The sequence below is a fragment of the Diabrotica undecimpunctata genome, chromosome 1 (assembly GCF_040954645.1).
Source record: "Diabrotica undecimpunctata isolate CICGRU chromosome 1, icDiaUnde3, whole genome shotgun sequence".
In the NCBI taxonomy this organism is placed as follows: domain Eukaryota; kingdom Metazoa; phylum Arthropoda; class Insecta; order Coleoptera; family Chrysomelidae; genus Diabrotica; species Diabrotica undecimpunctata.
The window spans coordinates 204,505,586-204,516,324 of record NC_092803.1 but is presented as its reverse complement, the minus strand read 5'-3'; positions in this window follow the sequence as shown (position 1 = coordinate 204,516,324).

The window sequence follows — 10,739 nt, the reverse complement described above, 5'->3', positions numbered from 1 at the left end:
TGTGGTTATTATCGGTTTTAGGAACATGCGACCAACTACAGAATATCCTCAACAACTGCTTCAAATAAAACGTAAGATTTGTACATTATTCTTTTTATCCTATAGAATCGCATATTTTTATATACAAACACAAACAGTCAGTGATTTGGAAAATGATTCAAAATATCTTATGCTCCGCTGAACACATTGTACTATTCTTTTAACCCTTGTACGATGCGGAGAAGGGTTATTTTATTTAGCAAATTAGTTACGTATGTTATTTTAAATGAAACAGTGAGCATTCATTTTCGTTTTTAAAGATCAGCAATATTTGTTTCGTTAGGAAACATTTTCATAAATTTTTTCTTACTTTTTTTTTCACATAAAATGAATTTGCATTTAAAAACATACTTTTCGACCGATTTTTAGAGTTTCGTTAGGAAACATTTACGTCAGTTTTTTCGTACTTTATTTCACGTTTTTTTTTTATGAATTTGCATTTGAAAACATACTTTCGACCGATTTTTAGAACTACAACTACAAAAACTTGTCTTGGTGAATTTTTAAATCAATTATTTTTTATTTTTGGATTTTAACTTTTGTTTGGTAATATTTCATGTTTTATTTTTTCAATCATATTCTTTTATATAATCCACACTCTTTGGGGTAATTTTTACACAAGTTTCTACTAAATATACAATATTGTTATCTATTTTTGGCAAAAGTAGTACATTTCTTATATATACTGAGAAAAATTATTACATTTTTTATTTTTATCCTCAAATTTGATCAAATTACAAACTTGAAATGTTTTCACTTTATAATCTGCTTATTGCAGTAATTGTTTATGTTTAATGTTAATTGGTTTGTTAAAACTCATTATAGCTATCTAGACAATTGATTTATTTTGGCTATTACTTGTCTCAGACTGTGTTGTGTCTCATATTACAAACATATAATTAGTCCCATATTTTTTAATAAAGGTTCTGCCTTAGAAAAGAATTCTTTGAACAATAATTGGTAGATTTGTTTCCTGGTACATGCTCAGAGATTTTTTGTTTATAAATCCCGTTTTCGACTTCATATATTTGTAATTTTGAGAGTAATTTTTTCAATATTTATTTGGTAATAATTTTCTTGCATTTATTTTTTAAATTTTAGGTCTTTAGATTCGTGTAAACCCACTGCATATACTCATAAATTTGTTTTTTCTTACTCTTTTTTTTATCAACCCAAGTTTCTTATTGCTATTAATAATTATTTCAAATTTTATCAATATTTATTATCTTAGGAAGCATTTTGAAACATGTTATCCAGTTAATCCACTCCAAGATTTAATATTATTTAATCTCTTTATCTTTTGTCTTTACTTAGTCTTTACCCAATATATTTCATATTATCAAGAGTTAAGTCACCTAAGCTAAAGTGCTAAAGCCACAATACAAAAAATCTGTTTTGTTTGTAATTCTTACATGATAGTGACATCATCTTTTAAATCTTTCATTTAATAATAGTTTTGTACCAAATTTCAGATCTTGTCTGTACTCTGTTGTTTCAGTGTTCTGGATAAATTTTTACATACATAATATGTTCGTCTCTGTTTAGATAACAAGGAATTGAATTTTTTTGAAATTATTTAGATTTGCAACAAAAGACCTTACATTTACTCTCAATGTGTCGTATTGTCAAATAGTTTGATTCATTTTTTTTTCTGCTATGTGTCAAACTAAATTTTCAAGTTATTTTCTTTTTTTTGTTAAATTTATCTAAATCCTTAATGACATTATTTCGATTTTAATCAGTCTACAGATTAATAGGAATTGTATCTTTAGACTTCAGTATTAATTAATTTCATTCATTGTCTGTCTTGTTTTGAACATTGTAAAAGGCACATAATTAGGCAATAATCTGAATTTTATTTTTGAAAACTAAGAAATCTTCGAATTTTGACTTTTTGTTTTAATTCTTAGATAGCGCCGTAACGTCCGTATGAAGTTATTTTATTATTACCTCTTTTGATGAAAAATATTTGATTTTACGTTTAGGGCTTCTGCATAGTCGCTCTGAAGAGTCCTGAAAGGACGAAATATGTATAAGCGAATAGTGAAGGCACTATACGGAAATCAAATCTTAACTGTAACTGTCTGTTTTCTGTAACTTATTTGTGGTTGAGCTGGCACTTTTTTTGACGGTGGACTTGATCCATTAGCTGAACCAAATTATTTAAAATTGGCCTGACATCTAATGTATTTGTATTATTTGATAACGATGATCCTTTCAAACGTTATTTTACCCTTTTTATACCATTGACACCAATGGTCTGATTTCCTTATTGATCTAAGCAAATTTGTGTCTTTCTCGTCCATATTTTATTGTATGTTGCTCTTTTCTAATTTCTCGGCAAGGATATATAATCCATCCTAACGTTTTCCATCTTTCTGTCACTGTTGACGATTATTTGATCTGTTTGTGGCCACTGAATGTGTTTCATATTATAATTTGAGCAATTTTAAAAAGAAATTTTATAAAACTTGTTTTAAAAAGATATTTGATTGTGTTGTAGGTTGTAACGATTGTTAACGATTTTTGTAGTAAAAATCAAACGTGAAAAAAAGACATTTTCAACTGAAAAGTATGAGATCATCAGTAGTATAGTTCATATTGAAAATAGTGCTCACTTTTTCATTATAACACCGTTTTTTCAAAATGCTTCAATTTGCATAAATATGCGATTTATTAATGAATATTATTCGGCCGATTTTGGCCAAAAAGTACAGAGATATCTATACGCATTTTAATTCGAAGTAGATACGATATTAGGGTAGTTGTCGCGAATGTTCCTAAACCCGATTATTCTGTATATGTTGTTGTACATAAGAAGTAAATAAGAGTGATAAAGTTGCCCAAAAAACGAGCAGCTATGTATTATAAATTATAGGCAAAGAAGCTGCTGCGTTGTAAATAAAATGAAATTTTAAATACCGGTCCAACAATAGATGAAAAAAAAATCGTGATTTATACCTTAAAAAAAAAAAGAACACACCGAGATGATGGTTGACGATAAAAAATTAATAATATAAGTTTTTAATGTACAGAATGTCCTGTTTATCAAAGTTGTTCTTACGTTGTTATTATTTTTTGGTTCGAGTGTCTCGTACAATAGGGAGGGGGTTGCACCCTGTCCGATTTAGCTCCTACACATTCTAAAAGTGCAAATTATGTTTTTATAACAATGTTAATGGTAAAAAAGGTTTTCATTTTGACAAATTTTTGATTATTTTCAAAAATGTGTTTGCGAATAATGATTTTTACGAAATTGGCCACGATATTATTGTTGTTTTTTATTTCAATTTATGTTAACTGTTTTTATTTAAAAATTTCTAAAAATATAGATTAAAAAAAATTAAATTCCAAGGAAAGAGAAGCAGAAACAGTCAAAATCCTATAAAAATAACGCAAACGAAATAATTTCCAAATTATACAATTCAAATTCCAAATTCTCCCCATACTTAACTATATTTTTCACTTATAAATGCTGTTATTGGTTGACAATTTTGAATATACCTACAAGAAATTGTCTTGTTATTTTCTTCCATTTTCCTGTTTTTGTAATAAATTTTCTAAATTTTTCTTTTGTATTTGTATGTATTTTATTCGGTTTTTTCGCATTACCTCAGTGATCAGCAAGAAATTTATAAAACAGAATCTTTACAATTATTACCTTTTACGTATTTTATATTGGAGGACGCTGAAAATAGTATCGTTAGATCCACATTTATATCTACAAATTATCTTCTGATTTATTGATAAAAGTAGAAATGATTTTTTCCATTCTGGTGTACATAATTTTGGCCCAAAATCAATTTCCTACAGATTTACTATGATTTCTGTATCTTGCCATCTATCTTTCCATTCTAAGCCATTTTCCCTACTTTAAAAATAACTGTTTGTTTTTGGTCTTCGTTTATAATAATTAATTCATTTATAAATATCTTTTTACAATAATTTTACTGGTTTCTCATTACACCAGATTACCGAAGATTAAAAAACATTACCTTTTTTTTGGTATTCCATTAACAACATAATTGTTTATAAAAAACTGTCTATCGATGTAAAACATTCTAAAATTAGTGCCCATTTCGTTGTTATTATGGAGTTTAGGGCTAGTTATCACGCTGTCGATATAGCTACTATAAAATATTCGTTAAATAAAGTTTTTTTAATGACTATATCGAGATTTTTTAACAATGTGGATTTAGCTCTTTATTTTTTATCACTTAATCGATTTTTTATGCATTTTTAATTAACTGATTCCTATCATTATCTACATATATAATGTATTTATTTTTCCCAGAAATCGTTGACCAAAAATGGTTTACTTCGGTTTGAAGACCATAAATTTGTAACATTTTTTCTTTAAGAATTTCATCGCATAAAAAAATATTCTACAATTTTAACATTCGAATTTTCTTTTTGTGCGCTGTTAATATCTATAGTTGAATATATCGATGATTCATATATCCAATCGCGCTAACTATTCTGTTAATAATTCTTGTCGTTGCGATTTTCAAGGAATCTACGGCTGAATAAGAAAATTGCCGTTCATTTCTTTGAATTCACAAAGATACTTTCATACATTACATTATAAAGATTCATATAAACAGAACTTAAAGATCGCCACGTGATATTCTTTAAAACCGAGAAATTTATATTTCAAAAACCAATTGACTATTTGACTATTTTTCATACTATTTTCTGAGCTCTTTAAATTATCTTGGTATTAGGTGACTGCATAAGGTACAAATTATGTTAGATTTAATCCACGATTAAATAATATTAACGTCTAGTTTAAACAAACATTTCCTACTCAGAGGAATCAAGAATGGATTGGTGTACATTTGATTCAACAAGAATTTAATCCTTTTTAATTAAACTTTGAAAATTTTCAAAATAAACATAAAATACTAAAGGAAATTGGTTTTTCATGATCAACTATAACGGTATATATTTATATGATATTCAAATCCACAATATTTTTTTTTATTTCTCTTATAATTGTAATGACAAAGATGAAATTAAATCATTGTTAATAATAATGTATGTCGAAAACCTTTTTTAGCATTGCAAAAATATTTTTCTAAGAAGTAGTGTCACACACATTAGGCGTTTTACCATTATTAAAAATTTTTATGTAATGTTTTGTGATTATTATCGTGGGAAGCTCAATATGATGAATTTTTCGTCTAAATCTCTTTAAATTAAAGGCAAACTGTCACAATAGTTTTATTTAGAAAAAATAAGATTGGCAATAGACTTTTGATTGATGTAACCGAAATGTTTTGTTAGGAATTGTATTTTGTAACTTTTGTCAGTCGAATTTTTTCTTGTTTAAGCTCAAATCGGAATTCCAAAGTACCTAGAATCAAGACCATTATTTGCCTTTAATGAAAAAGGTTCTTCCTAATTTTATGCAATATATTGTTTGCAAGAAAATTCTTCTTAAAATATTATTTAAATTTGTTTTGTTGCATGGACTTATGATTTTTATTTTGTTTCGAATCGAACTAATACCACAAGGGCTTTCCGTTATATTACTATATTAATGAATTTTCAGAAAAATTTTTATTTCTATAAAAAGATTTTCAAAAGGAAAACAATTAAAGTTCTTGTATAAGTCTTGTTGCCAAAAGTAGGTACTATTGTTATACTAAAAGAAGAACTTCTAGTAAAAAATATATTAACAGAAGAATATATACTGTTATTCAACAAACAAAAAAGAATGTTATGAATTGATTTAAAATCAAATTTTATGATGCCACATTAAAGAAAAATTTTTTTTGTTCTAGATGTTATTAAAGAACTATGAAATTTGATTAATTCTAGATCAAATTGAAATTTCGCAAATGTTTCACGTGTCAAAAAGTTTTCGTTGCAAATATCAAGGGCATGTTAAGGAAATATTTATATTTGCTTATAAATTGGAAGATTTTTTATTTTATCATTACCATTTTTATCAGTACACTTTATATTGTTTCTATATTGTCATTGCGTCTCTTTCATTTTGACAAATAAACTGTCTTAATCCTTCTTGTTAGTTTAGGCAAGCCATTATCTGTCTGTGACATTTGGTCGTGATATCTGTGTATCTAATACTCTCTTTTTAATAAACTCCAATAAAGAAATCGTGTACCGTAATCAAACCCAGTAACTGTCTTACATGGAGTTTTCTGGATTTAATACTTGGTCTTATAGATCTATAATGCTTCATGTTATAAGCAATTTCATGCTACAAAATGGTTATGAACTTAAAACAGGTTGTCTGCAGTCAAAGGGTCCGTTAATTCATTCATTCATGCACCAAATGTAGCTTAATTATATTTTTCAAATGTATTTTTTGAAATGTACAAGTGTGCAACTCTTCTTCATGACTAAGTTACAGAAAATCAGTGAATCTTCTTGCATTTTCTTCTAATACTACTTGTGTGCCATAATTTATCCCGTATGTACGTCTTACTGTAGTTGGTTTGACAAATCTTCACCTTTTCTATACCAAATATATGAAATTTACTCCAACAAAATTTGAATCACCAATAAAAGTGTATTTTCTTTTTGATATCTACATACAAATTTTTTTGCTACATTCTCATGCGAAGACAGATTACCTAATTACATCAGCAATTCTTCGTATTAGATGATTATAGTTTTGGCGTTAAACGCACCATCATCGCATACATCTTAAAGTATGTTCAGTCGTTTTAGAATCTATGAAAAATGTATCTAAATATTCAGTGCTGTAGGTATATCAAACCTTCATCTTTTGGATATTTTGCAATGTTTGTGAGGCAGTATTTTGCGGCATTCTGTGTATTATAAATTTCTCTTTGTTCCATCCATCTATCGTATGGATCTACAACCCAATTCAAACCCTGGCCTCTCTCAGCAAACCTATTCATTCTTTACGATTTGTAATCATTCTCCTCCACGATCGACTGCCAAGGAGATTTCTGGCGTTCTCATCTACATCTCTCTCCCATCACATTCTCGGTCTTCCAACAGATCTCTTCCCCTGCATTCTTGCATTTAACAGTTTTTTTGGAAGCCTGCTTTTTTCCATCGTAAATCCATGGTCTGTCCATTGAAGACCTTGTAGTTGCCCTTTTCCTTCATCGGATGTAATTGCACGTTTTTTGCTTTCCTTTTATATTCTGTAAACATGTTGTCCCTACTTATCTTCATAATCAGTTCATTTTTGAGTATTCGTATCATTTAAATAACGTCTGTTTCCTTCTTTTTTTTCATACGTGTTTTCGAGAAATGTCTTTAAATCAGCTTCAACTCTTCATCATATTCGATTTTGTTTAACTAAAGAGTACTATCTGATCGTATTGATATGCTATTGAAGACAAATTGTAAGGAGAGATAATGAGGGACAAAGTTTAAAGCTATAAAACTAGGATTTTGCAAAGTTTTAATAAAAATGGAATAAAATTAAATAATTTACTTATATTATTATTAATTATTCAAAAAATAACAGTCAATAATTGCAATACAATAGATAGAAATCAATCGTTGCAAAGAATTAACGGATAACAAAAGCAACCTGTGGTATTATTTGGATGAACTAAAAGAAAAAAAAATGTTTTTACTTTGAGATATTTGTAAATACTTGTTTTATTTAATAAATTATTTATAAATCTTTTAAAATGTGTGTTTTTGAATACAGCCCAGTGATAGATTAGGATGTTGTGGGGGGTGCAGCCTCTTCGCATGAATAATTTTTCTACAATCCGTACTGTAGTTATATAAAAAATATTCAAGGATTAATTTCATATGTATATTATTATTATGATAATTATATCGTTGTACGGTGTGACATTAAATCGATTTTTCGTTTTTAAAACAATGTAGTTTTTCTCATACACCTAACCCTGAATTAAAAAGAAGCAAATAGGCCAGTAAAGAAAAAAAAACATCTGAACAAATCTGCTACAGGGTTTTGTAAGTTTTAAAAGATATATGAGGGATAGCTGATGACAAATCCTCGAAGACATACAGCTGAATTTGCTTTGTTTTTTTTAAACAACCATAAAATTTAAAAAATCATGTTTTGCCTATAAAACGCTTCTTATACATTTTAGAAAAAAATTGTTCAATAAAAAGTGTCGATCTTATAAAGTTTTTTAATTCGTGAGTTCTTTAATTTCTAAATTAAAATAGATTTTGACCGAGATCACTACAAAAAACCATTATTTTTGCGGTAATTTGTAAATTTTAATAGCTTTCTTTTTTGCATAATGACAAGTAATATAACTACTTGAAATTATGACAATTAATAAGTTCTTGAAGTGTGCTAAGTCTTAACTATGTCGACCATGTAAGTTATTCAATTAGTTTATCCCGAATTGCCATTTTTTAAACTATTTTACTTGCCCAAACAGTGACTCTAAAGGTGTTTAACAGACCACAATTGCAATTGGTTATTAGAAAAACAGTTTCAAAAATAGCCGACCTCTTAGCTTATAAACGTTTATAATAACCTCGATATTTGTTAAGTCAAGCACTTGTGAGTAGGCTCATTGAAAATATGGTAAAAAAATAATCTTCAAAAAAAAAAGAACTTAAATGTTCAACAGGAACCAAGGTGGCAATTGTTTTTCTTAAATCATATTTCCATTGTTTATTAACATTAAAAGTTTAAAACTGAAGACTATAATCGGAGATCTACACTCAGATGCAAAAAATGCAACGGAGAAAATTTTGGTCAAATTCAAAGTATTTTAATTTTTTTATTTTTAGCCCTATTTTGATGATTTTTTTAGCACACTGTGTATAAATTTATAAATTTTAATTTGGTATAGTCAGTTTTTTTATAAAATTTTATATTTGACTTATTGTAGGTGTTAATTAAAATGTGGCTTTATTATCCTAACTTTGAAACATCCTGTAGAATAATTCCGTTTGCGAATTTTCGTAAAGCCTTATTTTTCGGTTGCAACCATGTCTTATAAGCATTGTGTTTTTTGTTTAATGTCAAAATATGCCTTGGTTCATTTTTTAAAGCCAAATGAATTTACCACCCACAATTTAGGACTTTTTTATAAAGATTATTTTGAAGTTATTTTGTAACGACGAGATGGCTTTGGTGACTGTTACTTACTTCTTGTTTACCTATGATTAGTATCGAAGATTGTGCTAGAAAGCTGTTGCTCTGGTTGAAGATGGGCGAAATTATAAATATGTGGCTATGGAGGATGTTCGGTGATGGTATGGGGAGGAATATCCCGAGAGGCGCATACTGAATTGGTATTTATTGAGGGTTCGTTGAATGTACACCGGTATATTGAGGAAATTTTATCGGATCACGTAGTACCCTTTTCTTAATATATCGGCGATGATTTTCCATTAATTCAAGATAATGCGCGACCCCACTCTGCAATGTGTGTCACGCAATATTTAGAGGAAGTAGGTATTAATAAAATAAACTGGCCAGCGTGTTTGCCAGATCTGAAACCAATAGAGCACGTTTGGGACATGCTTGGTAGAAATATTAGAGGTTGCGAAGTCGACCAGCCTCAATTAACGAACATCGCTTGGCTCTAGAAGAAGAATGGCAAAACATCCAGCAAGATGATATTCGCAACCTCATAGACAGCATGAGCCGACGTGTACAGGCAGTTATAGAGGCAAGGGGAGGCAATACAAAGTATTAAGTTATTTTTTAATAGTTTTTCTTTGTTATTTGCGTACTTAGGTTAAGTTACATTTAAGTTGTTTTTTTTATGATTTGTTATTGTTATCATTGTTCGTTAAAACTAAGATCACGCCGTTGCTTTTAATCATTATTTAAATACAGTGCTTCTGGGATGTCGATATGATAGCACTTCGAAATCAGTCACCAAATCTCCTCATCGTATTATTACTAATTAATACAATACATAATGGTAATAGGAAAAGTCGTAAATTGGTGGCGGCAAAGTCAATTCGCTCCTAAAAATGAACCAATCCATATTTTCACATGAAACAAAAAACGCACTACTAAGAAGACATTGTTACAAACGAAAAACATAGTTTTACGAAAATCCGCTAACGGAATTATTCCACAGGATGTTTCAAAGTTAGGATAAAAAACCATCTTTCGATTAACCCTCTTATAAGTCAAATACAAAATTTTATTAAAAACTCACTATCCTAAATTAAATCTTATAAATTTTTACAAAGTGTGCTATGTGCTAATGGAACTTCAAATTGGGGTACTGAAAAAATTGCCAATATCTCGGTTTATATGTCATGCAGAAGCTTGATATTTTTTTTTAAAGTGGTAGATCGATAAAATATTAGGAATTGTATTATTTTCAGTTTCCGGAAAAATCTGAAAATAATTAATTAAATTGTTCTACAAAAAAGTTGAATTGTGCTATTATTTCGTAAGATTTTTTTAAATTTTATTGATTAATATATATTATTTATATAAATATATAATAATTATTATTAATTCTTCTTGTACAGTACAAAAGGACCATTTATTCAGATAGTCTAAAAACTTCTTAAAAAATAATGATATGATATCATTTTTTAATTTGAATATACACATTTGGAGTATTAATTTATAATTAATATTATGTATTTATATAAATAATATACATCAATTAATAAAATTTAAATATTTCTTATGAATTAGTAGTAAAATTCAATATATTTTTTTATAAAAAAAAATTATTTATTTATTTTTCCAGAATGTGAAAGTTAAACATTTTTAATTA